Raw genomic sequence first — 20,521 nt, forward strand, 5'->3', positions numbered from 1 at the left:
GGGAGCAAATGATGGATGACATATTAAAGGAGGCGGATGATGAATAAATGAGAATGTCAGCTAGATTTCCATATTCTACAGGGCATGGTAAATGTAGTGTTTTGTTTGCTTTTGTTTCCCCCTTAAAAAAAAAAAAAATAAAACAGCATATCCATCTGTTGAAGTCCAGAAGTTGATGCATACACATCCAAGCCTTTGCTGATGCTTTGGAGGTCAGGCTGATGAAATCGAATGGGGCTTCAGATTTAATGTGAAGAGCCAGGAGGGCCGAACTTACACTCTTTAAATCTGTCATGTTTAGCAACTATTAGAGAAAAGAATGAACTTTCCGTTGTCTCGGGGAGATAATTAACTGTCCCAGATCACCTCCCTCCCTCCGACCAGCCAAATCCTATCTAGTCTTCAGTTTCCTCCCCAACACTTCCCCCGAGCAATCTTCCCATTTTCTAAACTCGCATCATTTGTTTTCTATAATACTCATAGAGATTCATCTCCGGTGCCTTGTTTCAATTCTTATTTTGATTGCCTGCCACTTTCAGCTGTTTAACTTTTTGTGTATTCATGCTTTGTCTCCTCAAATTGTTATTCTTCAAGAAACTAGCAAGTTTTAGCACAGTATTCCAATAACTCATTGTTATCTGACATTAATATATTTCATACTTATTTGTTTATGACTGTGTATTTTTATACGTATTTGCTAATGACTTCCTCACTAAAATGTAAGTTCTAAGAAAGTATTGGCTTTGTAACTTTGGAAGCATTAAGAACAGTGTCTAGCAGATAACAGCGGCTCGATAGATGTGTTAAATGAGTAAATGAATAACTAACTTGGCTTTCCCCCTTTACTTTAAATTGTAACATATTTAGCATTCGCTTTAACAAAGCAGGCAGCAATCAGAACCTGCATAGGAGTTAGTCGTATATATGTATATAGATTCAAATCCACTTTTTTGCTTACTTTCATTGTCTGGCTATCTGATATTGGGCAAAGCACTGAACTTACCTGTGCCTTGGGTTTGTCTCTTTAAAGAGTCTAATCGCACCTACTTCATAAAGTTGATTAATTTAATGAGATACCATAAAAGAGGAAAAACCATTTTCCCTCTGCCCTTCTAAGTTCCTGCCTGAGACCCCAGCTGTAATAAAAAGACAAAAGAAAAACAAATTTAATTATGTAGTACATGTGGGAGTTCCACAAAGCTATGAGAATCAAAAAAGTGGCCAGAGTAGAAAGCTTTCAGATTTTTAGACAAAGAAACAATAAATATGTGAAGAATTGACAAGACAGAGTTGGGGACTAAGTGTAGTAAAATGGGGAAGATTAGCAAGATTTTTTAAAATATATATATTTTATTGATTTTTTTTTACAGAGAGGGAGAGTGATAGAGAGCTAGAAACATCGATGAGAGAGAGACATCGATCAGCTCCTTCCTACACACCCCCTACTGGGGATGTGCCCGCAACCAAGGTACCCGCCCCCGACAGGAATCGAACCTGGGACCTTTCAGTCTGCAGGCCGATGCTCTATCCACTGAGCCAAACCAGTTTCGGCGATTAGCAAAATTTATATAAAGATTCCTGTCCCCTAAATTCCCTTTCTCTGGTGACAAGGATGCCTTTTACCTTCTGGTTTCAGGGAGGGTACCTTTCATATGGTATCTACCTTCATCCCCTTATAGACAAAGGTGGTTCAGAGTGTCCTTACACCAGCTGTTTCTCAAGTCCCTTCCATTCAAAATGATCAATATGCCAAATTGTTGTATTTTGGGGTGACATCTTCTGAACCCCTGTGATATAGTATTCAGCAACAGGGGTACAAACTTGATTCCTTTTGGGTGAGTTAGCATCCAGCAAAATGGGTAGGTGTGTGAAAAGTGAGCATCGAGAATCGAAATGTTCCCACAAACTTAGGAAAAGATGTATTGTTCTGTAGCCTAGGCAACAAGCGGTCATCACAACCAGATTTTCACCTGTTCAACCCCTCCATAGCTCACCTCAATGAATACACTCTTGCAACCCAAGCAGCCAGGGTCAGCCACCCCTTCCAAAAGCAGACAATCAAGGACAGGCCCACCGCAATAAACATGCCTATGCGTGCCAGCAAGTCAACCAGGGTATCACCTAAGGAAGCGAGCTTTCAGAGATGATGTCAGCCCTCTGAGGTCTCTGGAAGTCCACCAAACGCTGAGCCCCATGCTTTCAGAAAACCCTATGTGAGATGAGCCATCTGCTGAATGGGGGTCCCATCATCCTGCGACCTCGTGACAATAGGCATAATAACAAGTAATAACCACTTTAGATACACTATTATTTCACTTGGAGCTAATGACAACCATATGCGGTGGATTCTATTCTCTTGGAAGGGGAAACACAAAATGTGTAGTTTTTCATAATGTTTTTCTGGGCACATTGATTTCCAGCCACCATCTTCAGCACTTATCTAAGTGGCGTGTTTTTAATTTAAGCTTCACAATTGCCTCATTTTACAATCAAATAATGAAGCTTAGCAAGAGTAGAAAGACTGAAACCCTTCCAGTGGCCACATCACCATCCCTTCTCTCCACAGAGTAACAGCGGTGGTGACTCCATCAGCAGGACCAGCAAACAGGAGCTGGACATTTGTTGTTCTCTGCTTCTCTGCATTTTCTCACATAAGGCTAACTAAGAAGCTCCGGCTACATTTTCTTCCATACCGTACACGCCCCCCACACACACACCCCAATAACTAGTTTCCTTTTCCTAAATTTTTTAAATTGATGATGCCCCGAAAGGCCTTGTGCTAGATCCCAATACCCTTATGGTTTGAAATGAAGTCAAATAATGAACCTTGGTGAAGGTAGTTCCTTATAGAAAGCACTTGCTTTTGAGGAAGCTGGAAAATATGTTGGAATTACCAGCAATGCATTTCCATAGAGATCATCTTCCATGCTACTAAAGGAAGCAACAATGCATGAGCTTTTGTTTTAAAATTTTCAACTCTTACTTAATTGAGATTTTCCATATTTTAATTTGAAAATTGACACAAAAGTACAGGGAAGAAGAGCATGAATCTTACATGCTCATCACCCAGCACCCGCAATGACCAACTCATGGCCATCTTCCTATGTACTTCATCCACTGCCCTAGCCCCTGGATTACATGAAATAAACAAACCTAAGCATCGTTGGTAAATATTTCAGCATGTTTCTCCAAAAGACAATGATTCTTTTCAAACATACTTGTAAGATTATCCCACCTAAACAAAAAACAAGCTAATAATTCTTTCATACCAAATATTCAATCATTGCTCAATAATTATGCTAATGCTATTATCAAAAGCATATCCTAGAAAAAGTTGAGAATTTTTTTCAACTTCATTTTGTCTTTAAAGTATTGTATATCCCTCCTTGGAATGTTCAGTAAGAGTCCTGGCTTTTTTTTTTTAATGTTTTTATTGATCTCAGAGAGCAAGGGAGAGAGAGAGAGAGAGAGAGAGAGAGAGAGAGAGAGAGAGAGAGAGACATGTTCATGATGAGAGAGAATCATGGATCAGCTGCCTCCTGCCTCCCCTCCCCCCCCACCCGCCACACACACACACAACTGGGGATCAAGCCTGCAACCCGGGCATGTGCCCTTGTCCAGGAATTGAACCCTGATCTCCTGGTTCATAGGTTGGTGCTCAACCATGGAGCTACATAGACTGGGCTAAATAATCATTTTTTTAAGTTTTATGTTTTTCCTTTGCTTTTAAAAAAATATCAGCAAATCTGTATATTTACTTTTATATGCCCCCATTTTAGCTAAATGATGGGTGCTTTACATGCTTTCCCCCCATTCCACATGTCACTTATTTCCTAGCGATCCCCCCTAGTAATATTTTGAAATGTAATATATCTAGTTTCCAGCATAATACTCTGTGTGGATGTTTCATCATCTTTAAAGAAGTCCCCTACTGCTATAATAAGTGGCAATTTTCAAAAAATAAATTATGCAACTCTTGCACTCTTTTGAAGGTTCTTAATAAAGCATGACATTTTTTTTGAGCCATGGAAAATTATATATATATATATATATATATATATATATATATATATATAATTTTCCATTTTTATATATATATATATATATATATATATATATATATATATATTTCATATATACTACCATTGCTAAAAAGCTATAGAGACATTTTAAAACTTGCTTATCTATTTGTGTGGGGAGAAGTTTCAATTTTTGCTTATCTATTTGAGTGAACAAACAATTTTAAAACTTGCTTATCTATTTGTGTGGATAAAAGTTTACAAATTTGCTTATCTATTTGTGTGAAAGAGTACACAACATCTCAAAATTGGGTTTTCAAACTGCTTTTCTTTTTCCAAAAATCATCGGATTCGAGGCCTAAGTGATTTTCAGAAAAGATAATATAAAATGGGACACTTAAAAATAAGATTAAATTTGGAGAGTGAATACATGAATACATTTATTTCTGCTGGCATATTTTTAATCATGTTCCTGTCTTTTCTGGGCTTAGATCTGGAAGAAGCTAATGGCAGCTACTGAGCCAGCATGAATTGGGGCCCAGACCTTGACTTCCCAATGTATTTTGGCCGTATTTCCTCTGCTCTCCTCATTCTCGTACAACTGTATTCATGAAAACACAGGTAAGCAAACTTAGTGCGCATCACACATATCGACTCTCCATGAGTTTCTAAATGAATTTCCCATCATTTCAACTACAGTCCTAGTCTTGTTCCTCGCTTCTTCTATTGTTTTGCTGCTAGTCTCCTGTATTCCTTGGTTTTAGCAGGAATAAACACCTACTTGTTAACAGGGTTAGACCTTAAGTTGAATCCAGCACATGATTTTCTTTTTAAAATAGATTTCATTGATTTTTCAGAGAGAGGAAGGGAGAGGGAGAGAGAGTTAGAAACATCAATGAAAGAGAAACACCAATCAACTACCTCCTCATACCCCCCACTGGGGATGTGCCACAACCAAGGTACATGCCCTTGACCAGAATTGAACCTGGGACCCTTGAGTCTGCAGGCAGACGCTCTATCCACTGAGCCAAACTGGTGAGGGCCTATGGCCTCTGTTTTAACCCTTATAGCCACCTCCACACCCCTCTCCCTTCCTAGCCTCTGCCAACCATTAAAATCTTCTCTATCTCTATAGTGTTTTGTTTTGTTTTGTTTTAATCCTCACCTGAGGATATTCTTTTTCATTGATTCTCAGAGAGAGTTAAAGGGAGGGAGGGAGAGAGGAGAGGAGAGAGAGAAACACTGATGTGAGAGAGACACATTAACTGGTTGCCTCCCGTATGCACCCCCACACCGAGAGGTGGGGAATGAACCTGCAACTGAGGTATGTGCCCTTGAGGAATTGAACCTATGATCCTTTGGTCCATGGGCTGTTACTCTAACCACTGAGCAAAAAGCAGCCAGGACTCTTTTTTGTTATTTTAAAAATGTTATATGAATGGGATCACACAGATTAGCATTTTGAGATTGGTTTTTCAAACTCCGCATAGTTCCCTTAAGATGGATCCCCACTTCTGCCTGCATGAACAGTTTTATTGCTACATAGCATAGCATGCCTGGTGTGGAGGTGTCCTAGCTTGTTCAACCACTCACCTGTTGAAGGCCATTTGGGCTGTTTCCAGGCTGGGCCTATCACCCAGAAAGCGTCTATGAACATTCATGTACCGGTTTTCGTGTGAACATCAGTTTGCATTTCCCTGGGCCCGATGCCCAAGGCTACAATTGCTGAATTATATGGTAAGTGCATGTTGAGTTTTTAAAGAAACTGCCAAGCTCTCTTCCAGAGCGGCTGCACCACTTTCATTCCCAGGATCTGAGCAATCTCGCTTCTCTGTGTTCTCACCAGCGTGTGGTGCGGGCACTCATGTTTATTTTAACGCTGATAGGCATGTAGTGATGGCTCGTGGTTTTACTTTGCGTTTCCCTAATGGCTGGTGATGTCGAACATGTTTTCACGGGCTTATTTTTACCATCGGGGCATTCTTTGCTGCGAGATGCCTGTTCATGTTTGCTCATTCTCAGATTGGGCTGTTTTTGTTATTGCTGTTGAGTGCTGAGAGTTCTTTACATATTCCAGATCCAAGGTCTTGGTTGGATATGTGGTTTGCAAGGTTTTCTTCCAGTAGGTAGCTTGATTTTTGTCTCTCCCTCACACGATCTTTTGCAGAGCAAAAGTTTATTTTGATGAGCTCAGATTTATTAGTGTTTTTTTTAAATTTTTTTTATTGACTTGAGAAAAAGAAAATAATCTATTTGTTGTTACACTTATTTATGCATTCATTGGTTATTTTTGTATGTGCCCTGACTGGGGATCGAACCCACAACTTTGGCATATTGGGATTATGCTCTAGCCAACTGAGCTACCCAGCTAGGGCCAAATTGATTAATTTTTCTTTTTATTGTGTTTTTGGTGACAAGTCTAAAAACTTTATGTAGCCCTAGATCCCAAAGACTTTCTCCTAACTTTTTCCCTAAAAGTTGTATCATCTTACATTGAAATCCATTTTGGGTTGATTTTTATGTAAAGTCCAGGTTGAGGTGCATGCACAACCTTTTCTTTAATCCTCACAGAAGACACCGATAAAAGCTTCTGAATGTATGCCTAGAGTTAGACAGTGGAAACTGAAGTGAAATTCTCAAGAGCATTGGTGCTCTTTGATATCCAGAAATGAAGGTATCATCATACATCTTTTATGAATCAGGAAAAGCTTCTAGTTGGGTTACAACTTCTGGTTGTAACCCTAATAGCATCTAGACACAAAGAATAAAACTAAGAGGAAATTACTAATACTGGTTAAATAGTTAAGCTAGTTGCAATCTAGCCTAAACTGATGATTAGAAATGCTAAGAGTTAAAAAGGTATATTTCTTAGAAAACTGTGTTTTCCAAGTTCCCTATTTTTTTCATTTTTATGCATTTAAAAAAATTCTTTAAAAATATTTTTATTGTGACTCCTTCTAGTTCACCCCTGCTCCCCACCCAGACCCTCGCCAACCTAGTGTCTGTGTCCATGGGTTATGCATATAAGTTCTTTGGATAATTTCTTCCCATCCATCCACCCAGCCACGCCTCCCTCCCCTCTGAGATTCGACAATCTGTTCCAAGTTCCCTATTCTTGATATCAAACCAAACCAGCTCTTATTCCAAAGCGTAACTCCCGGGATGCCATCTAGATTCTGGATATTGACACTACCCTGGTGCTATTCATAACAAGACAAAAGTCAATGCCATGGACCTTGCGTGAAGTCTCTTTGGCTCCCCTCCTGTAGAAAACAGTTTATATCATAGGGACTGTCGGCTTGATAAAACACCATGATCCCTCCTGTAGCAGGACCCTGCTTGAGAAGAGGTGAAGGCACCCCCAGAAAGTGTGCAAACAGGGGTTTTAGTTGATGGTGATGGTAGGTCATTGAGAAGCATTTAGAGGAGCGATGTGGTCATATCAGAGTGCCGTATAAAACTGGATTGCACACTAGTTAATCACATGCAATGATAACTGTTGTCTCCCTGGTATTGTTTCATCCCTGAAAGAATATGAAACAAGGCAAAGAAAGCCAAAGCAGAGATAAGAGAATATTTCTCTTCGGGGCAAAAATAGCACCAGCGAACAAAGAGAAACTCTACTTCTCACTCAAGTGAGAGGGCAATATTCAGTAATGTCTTTTCTGGCTCACGTTGGGGAATTTCAAGGAGGACTGCCCTTTCTTCTGAAAGGGCATAAGTATTTTGGGAACATGAAGCTTCATGTTTAAAATAATAGCAAGAGCAACAACAAGCACAAAAAGGCTCTTCTGTTTCAAACGTGTGTTTAACCCTTAGCTATGTTTTTAAATGCATGAGCCCCAGTCTGAGGAATGCAGGTTACCGTTTCTATTGCCCAATCTCATTAGCAAAAGACACCTCTCCAGCAATTAAACCCAGCCCAAAGAAAGCGACTGTGAAACCCTACCAGGCTGGGCTTTGATTCAAAGGAGGGATAGATAAGAAAACAAAACGTGAAAACCCGGGATGGTGTTTTCAAGATGACTTTTCATTTCTGTTATTAGTGGGGGCCCATCTTTCAATGTTGCTTGATTTTTGTAGAGTAGGAGCCATAAATTAAGGATGGAAGCTAGGGTATTTGGGTCACCGGTAGATGCCTGATTATACCAGTGAATAAATGAATGCTATCCACTCTTTCAAGTGTGAATAGCATTCATTTTCTTATACATTTCAGCCAATAAATATCAGCGCCACGTGCTCAAGGTTTTTCTACTAATTTCTTACTCAAGGACAGCATTTCATCAAACCAAATGCTCAAAATGACTTACTGGGGCAGGTGATGTTTTCAAAATGGCCAAAATGACAGCTACTTGCAGCAGAACTTTGATATTGAGAGATGTGGTCTGTGTTTTCTCCCCTTGAAACCGGATGCAATGTATTGGTGGTGATGGAGTGAGACTTTCAAGGCTAGGTCACAAAAGACACTGTACACAATTCAATACTTAAGTTGAAATAACTTGAGTTGAAACAACTCATTGAAAAAGTTACAATTTAAGTCAAAGGGTGGGGATTGGAAAAAAGAGAGCATAATTCATAAGATTAGAGGGATGGGGGTTGTAGAGAGATGGGTGGAGGTGGACAAAGGTAGGGGGCATTTGTAATAGTATCAACAATAAACATAAACTTTAAAAAGAAATAAATGGGAAGGGTAAAAGTTGCAATTTAATGTTGTTTGGGGATTTTGGAGAAAAAATAATGGGTGTTAAATAAGATAATTTCTCTGTGGGTTTTTTTTTTTTTCATAAATACACAGATTGTTATAATCAAACTGACCAATAAAATATACATATAAAGCCACAGTCTAATATACAATGAATAAAAATTACCCATTGAATCCTAACCGGTTTGGCTCAGTGGATAGAGCGTTGGCCTGCAGACTCAAGGGTACCAGGTTCGAACCTGGTCAAGGACATGTACCTTGGTTGTGGGCACATCCCCAGTAGGGGGTTTGCAAGAGGCAGCTGATCGAAGATTCTCTCTCATCGATGTTTCTAACTCTCTATCCCTCTCCCTTCCTCTCTGTAAAAAAATCAATTATATATATATATATATATATAATTTTTTAATTACCAATTCAACCAATGAAAAGGGCCTGAGTTAGGCTATGGACATATTAAAGGCTCTTACTATTAACATAATCTGTTATCATCAAAAAATTGATCTCATTTAGGTTATGGATGACATAAAATTAAGATTTGATTCAAATCAGTCACACACAAAAAGTGAAGTTGCTCATTTAAATTTGAGTCAATATACACAATTAATTCTTGATTTTTCTATATGACTTTCTTAACCAGCCAAGCTACTCTAAGAAAACATGCTGGGTTTTGTTGTGTAAGACATGTGCTTAAGCCAAAGTCATCAAAAAAAGTCATTCAAACTGGTTATTTATTGACTTACAGACAAAAGCACCAGGTGACTGTCTGAGTTTTTCATCTGACTGATTTGTAGTGCTTGGTCCACTCGAAGCGAGTGTGAGAATGTCCTCAGCTGACATGCTCAGACATTGACTTGGTGCCCGGATAGCAACAGCAACCACCAGTCAGACCTGCCCTCATGACTGGGGCTTCCCACCCAGGACCCCTCACTGCACTGGGAGTGTGGAGGTACAGAGAGGACCCCAGCCCCCAGATGGAAAGCAAAAGTCAGAGGCTAGGAGAACGGAAGGTCCTCAGGGCAAAGGCTGAGTCACACTCAACGTCAACAGTCTAGGAGCCAAAAACAAAGTCATATTAAAAAATTAAAAAGGAAGTGTCAGTACGGGAGATAACAGCCCCACCGGTTTGATCTCTCCTTCCACTGGAATCTATGTGATATTTATCTAGGATGGTTATTATCACTATTTATAGATACTGCCATGGGGTTGTGTGAGTTTACATACACACATATAAATAAATACACAGTCATAATCACTTCAAATAAATAGACATTCAAAACAAGAACCAGAGGATTCATACTTTCATCTCATGTTTGTGTAGTCTTTCATTAATTGGAGTGTTGGCAATGCTGTTGAAAAACTCGTATGACCACCCAGGGCTGGAAATATGAATGTAAGTGATCTTTTTCCTTTCAGTGGACTTGTCAAGCACCAGCTTGTCATCAGCAGTCCCATGTTCTCCTTACCAAACACCTCAGGTTGCATCAAAGGCCAAAACAGAAGCAAATTATTGATTTTCACCAATTTTCATTAGATGGACTTAGTAGTAAAAGATGTATGGGTTGTTACTCAGAATCTGAAATAGTAGCTTATCCTATAAGTGAAAAATCTGTTTCCCCTCAAAATGACCTAAATGGTATACTTCTTACCTTCTAGAAGAGTAATTCATTGAGCACCTAGTCCAGATTAATTAAACTGAATTGAATTGAATTGAATTGAATTGAATTGAATTGAATTGAATTGAATCATGTTGAAGACACCAAGAAATGGTGAAAAAATCACAGCTGCCTACTGGCAAATAACTGCAGGTTGTGATGTCAACATAGCATTGTTTTTCAACAGTATAGCAAAGCAACATTTTGAAGGTAAAAGAGAGGCAACAGGAATATGGTCCACCCAGAAATATCTCACTCAAAGATATGTTCAATCATGCCATTCATGTGTCAGTCAGGATCCTTCAAATTCCAAGTACCAGCCGAAACCGGTTTGGCTCAGTGGATAGAGCGTCGATCTGGGGACTGAAAGGTCCCAAGTTCGATTCCGGTCAAGGGCATGTTGCGGGCACATCCCCAGTGGGGGTGTGCAGGAGGCAGCTGATCGATGTTTCTCTCTCATCGAAGTTTCTAGCTCTCTATCTCTCTCCCTTCCTCTCTGTGGAAAATCAATAAAATATATTTTTAAAAAAATTACAAGTACCAGAAAACTGGAATAAACCTAGCTCAAAAACCAACCCCAAAGTGGGATGAGAATTGGTGATTTACAATCCATTGTAACTGAGAGACTCAGCCACTCTGATTCACATACCCATCTCTGGCCCCAAGTGTGTGAAGTGTGTGTGTGGTGCCCCATAAGGAAGTGATTGTGTGAATAACATGTACATACAACACACACACACACACACACACACACACACACACTCACACACAGCATTTGTCCACTACAATGAGTCCTTTATACCTTTGAAATCATTATTGATCCTATCCCTAGGTTTTTTGTTCTCTTAAGATTTAAAAAGAAAACTGCTGAAAAGTATATTATTAATTGAAGAATCCTTTAGCACAAATGAGTTTACTGAACACTTTATCCTGGAAAGGAGATGGGGAAATACAACACCATTGGGCACAAGCAACAGAAACCAATTACAAGGCCAAGAATGGGGGCTGAGGTGGGGCAGATGAGAATGGTGCCAAGGATAAACTTTAACTTTCTTACAGTTTTGCCCCCAGCATAAATTTGCCCTTCAACTAGGGGAAGGCAATTCAAAGAAGCGACTCTTAGCAGTATAAACAATGAGTTGCAAACTTTTTCAGCACCAAAATAAATAGAGCATTGTTGGGACATGTAGATGGAGAACAGAGAAGAGGGCCAGAACTGAAATGCTTAGGGGCTGTGGGGATCCAGGCTTTCTGAAATCCTGCCCATATAGTGGATCCTCCTGATTATTCAAAAACGGCATACCCCATTCATTCTTTTTTAACCTTTCCCTTCAAGACCCCTTGAAAAAGGAAATCACATTAGGAACCTAAGGGCAATGAATGTGTCCAATAAATGTATCATATAGTTGTGACCAAGAAGTGACTACTTTGAATCGGTTCTCAAACCTCTTTTCTAGCAAAGAACTTACAGATGAATGAAGGACAAGTTTAGAACTGGTTCCTGGAATCCCAGGCTCTGAGTAGATGGCATCCAAGTCATTCTTCCAAATTAGCTTTGATTTAAAAAACAGACCTCCCTCCCCCCCCCCCCCAAAAAAAAAAAAAAACTTCAATGAAAAATTCTATAACCTCTTCTAAATTCATAACTATATAAGCAAAGAAATGAGACATAATGAAGAAAATTAATAACTAACAACCATCTCTGCCCAGCAGGGTGACTGATTGAGACAGGCATGGACAAGCATGGACAGCATGGAGTAGAAAACTGGGCTCCGCAGTGATGCAGGCCTAATTGAACCCTCGCTTCTTTTGAATATCACTTGTGCAATCTTAAGTAACAACCTTAAATTCTTTCTGAGACCCAATTGGTCAATGGGGTTACAACTTCCCGTATAAGTTTTGCATAAATAGTAAGTTAAACTTGGTATCATGTAAAACAGTGCCTGACAGGTGTAGATATTCAAGCAAAAGAGCTCAATTCTTGCTAATAGAATGGTCCCAGATGTCTCCCAGGGACTTCAATGGCTTTAGTGGAAGTCAGAAGGTGTGAGGAAACCATCACCCTATGCAATCTACAAGCTGGACAATTCCTCATCAGCAAATGCCAGCTTTAGGTGGAGAAGTTGTTCCTTTGGGATGTGTAGAACAGTTTGGATAAGTGAGAAATCTCATGAATTTCACTTTCCACTAACCACCAGCTCCTTCCTGGAGGACATCAGTTCTTCAGTCCACCACTCATGCTTTGAAAAAGATTGTCTTCAGCTCGTGTGCTGTGGGACTCAGCAAAACTTCCTCCTCTCCCTCCGAAAGCATGATCTAGATACTACAAACAACAGACCACTTCCAGAACATTTTAAGAACCCTTTAGCCATCCCCATGACATGCAGTTTCATTCAGCCTAAAAGTTCAAGCTCAAGGTCAGTTTGACATTCTGAATGGTTTGGCTCAGTGGATAGAGCATCAGCCTGCAGACTGAAGTGTCACAGGTTTGATTCCAGTCAAGGGTGCATGCCTGGGTTGCAGGCTTGATCCCCAGTAGGGGACGTTCAGGAGGCAGCTAATCAATGGTTCTACCTCTCTTTCCCTCTCCCTTCCTCTCTCAAATCAATAAATTAAAAAAAAAAAAAAGAGGGTGACTGCCCTTACCAGTTTGCCTCAGTGCCTAGAGCATTGGCTTGAAGACTGAAGGATCCCAGGTTCGATTCCAGTCAAGGGCATGTGCCTTGGTTGCGGGCACATACCCAGTGGGGAGTGTGCAGGAGGCAGCTGATTGATGTTTCTAACTTTCTATCCCTCTCCCTTCCTCTCTGTAAAAAAAATAAAAAAATAAAAAAAATAAATTCAATAAAATATATATATATTTTTAAAAGAGGGTGACTTAATAATAACTATGATTAGATAGCAACTGCTCATGACTGGAATGATGTGAAGTTTAATTCCTTTTCCTTTGAGCTCTACGACAATTGTATCTACTGGTCCAATAGCAGAGCAACAAGGGAACATTTAACACTAATTATTTGTGCTTACTTATGTTGAGAAGAACTCAGTACCTTTTTTTTTTTAATGCATTCAGAATGCAACCCCATGGCTCAGACAATATTTCCTTCCCTGTCACTCCACAGGCTTACCACTGCAGCCTAATATTTCTCAGGGCAGCAAACACACACACACACACACACAAACAGACACTTCCAATTAAACAACCATCATCTTTCATTCTGCCAGCTCTGGAGTTCTAATCCCTCTATCTCTGTCTTCTCCCATTGTCCTCTAAGACCTTCCTTAAAAGTATTTCTTTGATTTAATATGTGGAAGCAAAAGAGGCCTCCAGCACGCGCAGTTTTAATGGTGCAATCAGGCAGGGGGAAGACTTTTATTGCAGGGGTGAAGAAAGGTGGTCAAACTTATGGCTTCATCCCCTCCATATTTTAGAACTCAGGAAAACAATGCTCAGGCCCTGAGGCTCCCGCCCCTCCTTCCCCAAGTTCAAGGTCAGTTTGACACTCTGAATGGTTAAATCATCCTTGGCAGAGTCTGAACTTGGCAGAAGCTCTGTAATGAGAAATCCAGATGACTGGTATCATTTGTCACGTGAGTGCCCCGCACTTAATCTAGCACTGGTTTGTTTTTGTAAGGAATAGCAATGACTTAAAAGCAGTCATTAGGGATGTTTAATATTTTAACTGCTTTGACACTAGATGCGGTCTTCACCTTTAATGGCACCTTTTAGCATTAAACTCTACACATAAATAAGCAGTGTAAGGCCTCCTTGAGTCAGTTCCCTTCGGCGTGCCATACCAAAAGGATTCCATCAGCATCTTGCCCTGCTTATAAGAAATGGCAGAGCTTTCTCGAAAGCCCAGGCTGGATTTCACTAGCGAGCTCAGGAAACCGAGCGCGGAGGCTCACTCTGCTCAATCTCTTCTGGATTTTTCTACCGTCTCTTAAGTGAAGCTGCAGAAATCATGCAGCTTTTGGAAGGACTAAGATGAATATCGGTGACATTTCGGGACCCTCAAGCAATTTGTCTGCTGGGTCAATACACACTACAAATAATACTGTCAAAGCTCTCATAACTAGTCTTTAGGTCATAAATCAATGGATTACCCGGGGTCTACCTGACTTTAAAGCATGAGCTTTCTACTCACTATCCTGTACTCATTTACATAAACACTTACCAGGAGGGAGTGATGGTGGATGTGGGACAGGCACCCCAGAATTTTTTTCTGAGTTATATGAAAATTGTCCAATGAATTCAAAGAAAATAGTAAACTCGATCATCTCTAGTAGACCCAATCTTAATTTTAAATTATTTCAACCTCCTTGTTCCTTTAAACATTCTCACCAAGAAACAGAAACAAACTATAAACATGATAAACAATTTTAAACTTTCATAAACAGCCTATGACTTTGGTGTTGTTTTTTTTTACATTTTCTTTTGAATGCCAGAATATCCAAAGATCAGAGAATCTTAGTCTTAACTTAGCCACTGTAAGGAAAGGAAAAAAAAATGTCCTTCACACTCCTAAATTCTGTAGCATGGACCTGTGAATTAAACTAACAAGAGATTAACACAAGAAAAAGTATGCGTGTGTGTGTGTGTGTGTGTGTGTGTGTGTGTGTGTTTTATTGATGTCAATATTTTTATGTGCATGGGGACTTCCCAAAAAAAGAAGTGAAAGCCCCATTGAAGCAGTTAAACTTGGAAGTTTACATACCATTTTAACAAAGGGCAATAAATTGTGGAGAAGTGACTAGTCAAAGGGAAGGGGGCTTTGGGGCTACAGAGGCAGTAAACTGTGGAAACCTTACTCTCGGAGGAGACTAATTGAAAATAAGAATTATTTTAGTAAGGTTCCTTTACTAAATCAATCTCTCGGTGCCAACTTTCTGTCTTCTTCATGGCCAAAAGAATCCTCTGGAAGGAGGATGATGGCTGTCCTCATTTCTGAGAAGTTTCTGCTTGTACCAGATAAGGGAAGTTCTCAAAAGGCTCCTTTATACATTAGTTGATCCCCCATTGCCTTCAGCTCAAAATCATCTATATGCCAAGATGACATATTTTTCGGGAGCATATTTTGATCCCCTTCATTACTAAATTCCCTCACAGATATTTTTTAGTCAAATTCATTTGTCTGGGATCTAGTTTATGCACCAATGAAATAAAGGAGTTGGAACAGATTTTTAAATTTCACTCATTCTTTGATATTATAATTTTTTTTTAATTTCCGTGCATTTGTTGTGGGTTTCATTTATAAAAGCTGTATACCTATGTCATAAGCTATATGGCATATAGACAGTCAAAGCCAGTGCAAATCTGACACGAGATAGAGTGAACTGATATTCTCCTGAAATTAACTTGTCTGCTCAAGAATTGTATTGAGCATGTGGTGTGGGTAGAGACAGTGAGGAGGATAAGAAAAATGCCACCAGTTGGAGAGATAAGACTACTTCCCAAGTTTTCACCAAAGAGATCTAGCGAGGGTAAAGAGGATACTGCCTAAAAGCCAATGCTGAGTGTTTCTCAGGATCCCATATATTGATTCCAGTCTTCCTTATATGCTGCTTTTACCCATGGTACACTGACAGTTCTGTGGATGCTAGTAAGTCAGTCAAATTTAAAAAAACAAAACAAAAAAAAACAAACAGTTTATTGATTTTTTTACAGAGAGAAAGGGAGAGGGGTAGAGAGTTAGAAACATCTATGAAAGAGAAACATCAATCAGCTGCCTCTTGCACACTCCCTACTGGGGATGTGCCCGCAACCAAGGTACATGTCCTTGACTGGAATCGAACCTGGGACCCTTCAGTCTGCAGGGCAACGCTCTATCCCCTGAGGCAAACCGGTTAGGGCATGAGTCACACTTTTATTTGTACCCAGGAGCTGCTTCCTACCCAACCCCTCAGCTGGTTTGTTTTTGAACTACTTCACAATCACAGATAGATCCAAGAGAGTCCCTCAAAAAGAATGTGTCTATAAGCAACGTTATGAAAGAGGAAACTGCCAGGTTCAGGTGCAGGAGAGAGAGATGCAGATCCAAAAAGCAGCAGCAGACGTGGGTCCTGGGCAGTTGCTTTTGCTTTCTTAGTCAGGAGCAATGCATTTGTAAAATGGAGATCAGGCTGATTCCTCAACCAAAGTACCATACGAATCCAGGATGGCCCTTGATGGTAGAACAAGGGAACACTTTCAAAACACTGGCACCACACCAGAGCCAAACTCAGCAGTCATGGCCTGTTCCACAGGGATCCCCAGCTCTATTTGTGTCCACGATGACAAAAATGCATCTGTCTAGTGTTAGAATGACACCGGAGAACTTAATCACCCTAAGTCCCTCTCCGGTCATTGAATCAGAAGGACATATTTTTTCTGAACTCCAACCAAGACCTGGTCACAGGGCAGCAGGTCTGTTCCGGGATTCCCACAGGAAGCTTTCCCCATCTGGAGCCAGTGGGATAAGAATGTGGTTTGTTTCAGCTGGAAGTCCTTTGTGCTTTTCCTCAGACTAATCAGAACTGGTGGCTTAGGAGAGCACACCAGGGGTGATCTTGCTTCCTTTGACCCAGTAGAGGTGCCGAGGTCCAGCTGCTAAAGTGTTTAAGGGGAGTACCTAGAGTTGTTGGGTTTGCTTTGATGCAGAACAGTGATCAGAAAGAAAGAACTGCCCACAGAGTGGAAAAATGAGAATGTGAGGTGTGCTACACTAAGAGAAAAAAAAATGTGGTCAGTGCTTTCCAAAATTCCAGTAGGAAATTTGGGGAAGGATGGGCGGGGGCTCCACCACATCGGAAAGTTCCCTTTGGATTACCTAGTCCAACAGGTTTCACCAGAGTTGTGTCCACACAGCAAATAAAGTCAGAGGAGGGAAAAAAATTGAATCCATCAGGCAATAGTTATTCCATGTACAGCTGTAATAGTGGATCATAGAAAGGCTAGAAATGACCAGATAGTCAAACTAAGTTCTTGTTTTAAAAAAAAAAATTATTTCTAATGGATGTTCTGTGTCCAGACAGTGCTGCTCAGTGGTTGAGCATGGACCTATGAGCTAGGAGGTCATGGTTCAATTCCTGGTCAGGGCACATGCCTAGGTTGTGGGCTCGATCACCAGTAGGGAGCATGCAGGAGGCGGCCCATCGGTGACTCTCTCTTGTCATGTCTCATCATTAATGTTTCTAGCTCTCTCTCTCTCTCTCGCTCTCTCCCTTCCTCTCTCTGAAATCAATAAAAATATTTTTTAAATAATAAGTAAAAGGTGTTTATAAAGGGAGAGGATGTCATTTTGCTGAATGTCTCTCAAGGCGGGTGTCCTCCTTGAATGTGTTCAAGTTGTCACTTAGTGACTTACCTTCTACACTTTTCCAGAGGGAGGAAGAGGCAGGAATTGCTGACCCATGATAATCCACACGTGGAAATCCCATCTGGAATAGGCCCAACCCAACAACATGGAGATTTGTTCAGCCTTCCACGAAAAGGTAAGCCAGCGGTTTTACATATACAACGTATTCCAGTGCACAGCGCATTCGGACTCCATTGTGTATTCTCGGGAAGGATTATCGCCTATGCTGTCTGCTCTTCATAAGTAGCTGTTATGTCTCCCACCTTGGGGAGGTGTCAGTCTTTGTGTCGACAGCCCATGCTGTTTGGATGGGCTTTGGTAGATCCAGAATTCTTAGTGGTCTCAGTGGCTCTGTTAGTAAGCCATGTCATCAATGGTATCTGTGGCCATACAATGGATGGGCAGCAGTAGGAAGCAGAATGGCCCAAACAGGATTGCTGAGTTGCGTGCTTTGAGTGTGTTTAGGCTGATAAACATCTGATAGCCTCCTGCAAGTTCATTTTTCTTCCTAGATCCGTTTTATCGTTTTTCAAATGGGAATTGTAGTAATATCCACCCTGTCTATGGGAGGTACTTAAAAACTGGAGAAGGTAGCAGTTTTAAAGTTGTCAATGTTAATGTGACTCTTATTTCTGAGGCTGCCTTGCAGCAGAAAAATGAACCAGCTAAAATGTTACATGACAGACTTCCATCCTGCAGAAGTTTGCTCGGCATAGAAACACGCATAACATTGGTGTTGAGTGTCTCTAACGGGGCAGACTCTCTGCCAAGCCCTGGACTCTCAAAGAAAAAAACCCACGTTGTCATGAGAACAACAACTTAGATTAGTGGTCGGCAAACTCATTAGTCATCAGAGCCAAATATCAACAGTACAACGATTGAAATTTCTTTTGAGAGCTGAAAACTGACTTCTGTGCATGGGCTATGAAGTTTCAGTCACACTGCACATGCATGTCTGCACGTGGTATTTGTGAAGAGCCATACTCAAGGGGCCAAAAAGCCGCATGTGGCTCGCGAGCCACATTTTGCCGACCACTGACTTAGAGCTATGTTAGGAACCACAACAGGGGATAATGCAGAATGAGCAACAGGAATGAGGGTCTGGCCCAGCCGGTGTGGCCCAATGATTGAGCGTCAATGTATGAACCAGGAGGTCACGGTTTGATTTCGGGTCAGGGCACATGCCTGGGTTGTGGACTGGATGCCCCATGTGGAGTGTGCAGTAGGCAGCTGATCAATGATCCTCTCTCATCATTGATGTTTCTCTCCCTCTCCCTTCCTCTATGAAATCAATAAAAATATATTTCTAAAAAAAAAAAAGAAAGAAAGAAAGAAAGAAAAGAAAGAAAGAAAGGAGGGTTTGATATGCTGCTGTATGCCATTCTGAGCAGTACACATTAATGTGTGTATTGGGAACCCCACGAAGGCTGGTTTCGTAGCCTTGTGTGCTGGCTCATGGGTGAGAATATGCATTGCTTGCATCCCATATTCTTGTGGGAAGTATTCAGGAGCTGTACTAAGAGCAAATATCAACCACCACAGAGTTCATCTAACAGCTTTTTAAAAGCAGTTCACCCTTAAAAACCAAACTGGGCGACTCCATGTCGACTTCAAAGATCTCCGATGTTAGATTTATTTGCTGAGCATCTACTAAGTTCCAGGCCCAGAGCTGAGTGTTTTCAGGGCATTGTCTCATTGAAAAGCTAAAGAAAGAGGGAGGCGGCTTTGATTCCATCCCATTGTGAGCTTCTGTGCTCCATCCTGCAGCCGTGGTTTCTATAGCCTGGCCCGCAGCCCATGCTCACACCACTTGGCTGCAATGCTGTTGAAGAAGAAATCTGTGCTAACCAAAATATTCCTAATAATTTCACTGCCAGGCTGTGTATAAAGAGACGATCTCTTTGGTAATAGATTATTATTATTATTATTATTATTATTATTATTATTATTTTAGTAACTGGCTCTGATTACTCACACAACATTACTTTCCTTAAACACATGCTCTTCCAAGTCTCCCATTACTTTGTTCTGTTGGTGAGTTAGTAAATAGGAGGAGAGAGTTTGTTTGTATCCGTTTCTGGGGGCTGCCATAACAAAGTACCACCAATCAAGTGGTCTAAACAACAGAAGTGCGTTGTCTCATAGTCCTGGAGGCTAGAAGTTCAAGATCAAAGTGTCTGCAGGGCGGTTCCTTTTGAGGGCCGTGAGAGAGTCTGATCCTTGCCTTTCCCCTGGTTTCTGGTGGTTTTCTGGCAACTTTTGGTTTGTGTGTGTGTGTGTGTGTGCAAACACACATGTATCTGCATATGTACATGATAAAGCCAGCTTTAAACATGCATGTTCGCTTTCTCTAGAAAATATATTTACATTCAAATAGAACATTACCAAATGGGTCACTCAGTATTCAATTATTATTCACACTTTTTGGGGGGACATGGTTATAAGGAGGTCTTTGGCAAAGGCAAGGTGTGCCAACAATTAAATCTGGCTAACTTGTCAAATGAACTCCACTGTCATTTAACGCGTATTCTCTTATTTTAGGCTACCTCTATGAGTGTTAGGGCCATAGGGTATTGCCATTGCTGTTTAATTGGTAAAAAAAAAAAAAAAAAAAAAAAAAAAAATAAGTCCCAGGAAGAGACATAACGTGTACCTGTTAGGGTTAAAATCAGGAGTAGAAGCCAGGTTTCTTGCCACCTGAGTCAAATAATACACAGTGCACTTTCTGTGAGATACAAGTCTTCAGAACACAAATGCTCTGTCGCTCTGTGACACTGCTCAACTCTAAAAGCACTGAATTGCCCGTTGGAT

The 20,521-nt window shown here is 40.6% G+C and overlaps 1 long non-coding RNA gene across 1 annotated transcript in view; it reads left to right on the plus strand.

The window, feature by feature from the left end:
* Positions 1-20,521, plus strand: part of LOC311614271 — a 409,943-nt gene that overhangs the window by 223,034 nt on the left and 166,388 nt on the right. Inside the window, exons 5-6 of the long non-coding RNA XR_014793611.1 lie at positions 4,511-4,640; positions 17,737-17,846. This is a non-coding gene — a long non-coding RNA (uncharacterized lncRNA). The remainder of the gene's footprint in view (positions 1-4,510; positions 4,641-17,736; positions 17,847-20,521) is intronic.

This window comes from Pipistrellus hanaki (genome assembly GCF_964339955.1).
Source record: "Pipistrellus hanaki genome assembly, chromosome: 20".
Taxonomy (NCBI): Eukaryota; Metazoa; Chordata; class Mammalia; order Chiroptera; family Vespertilionidae; genus Pipistrellus; species Pipistrellus hanaki.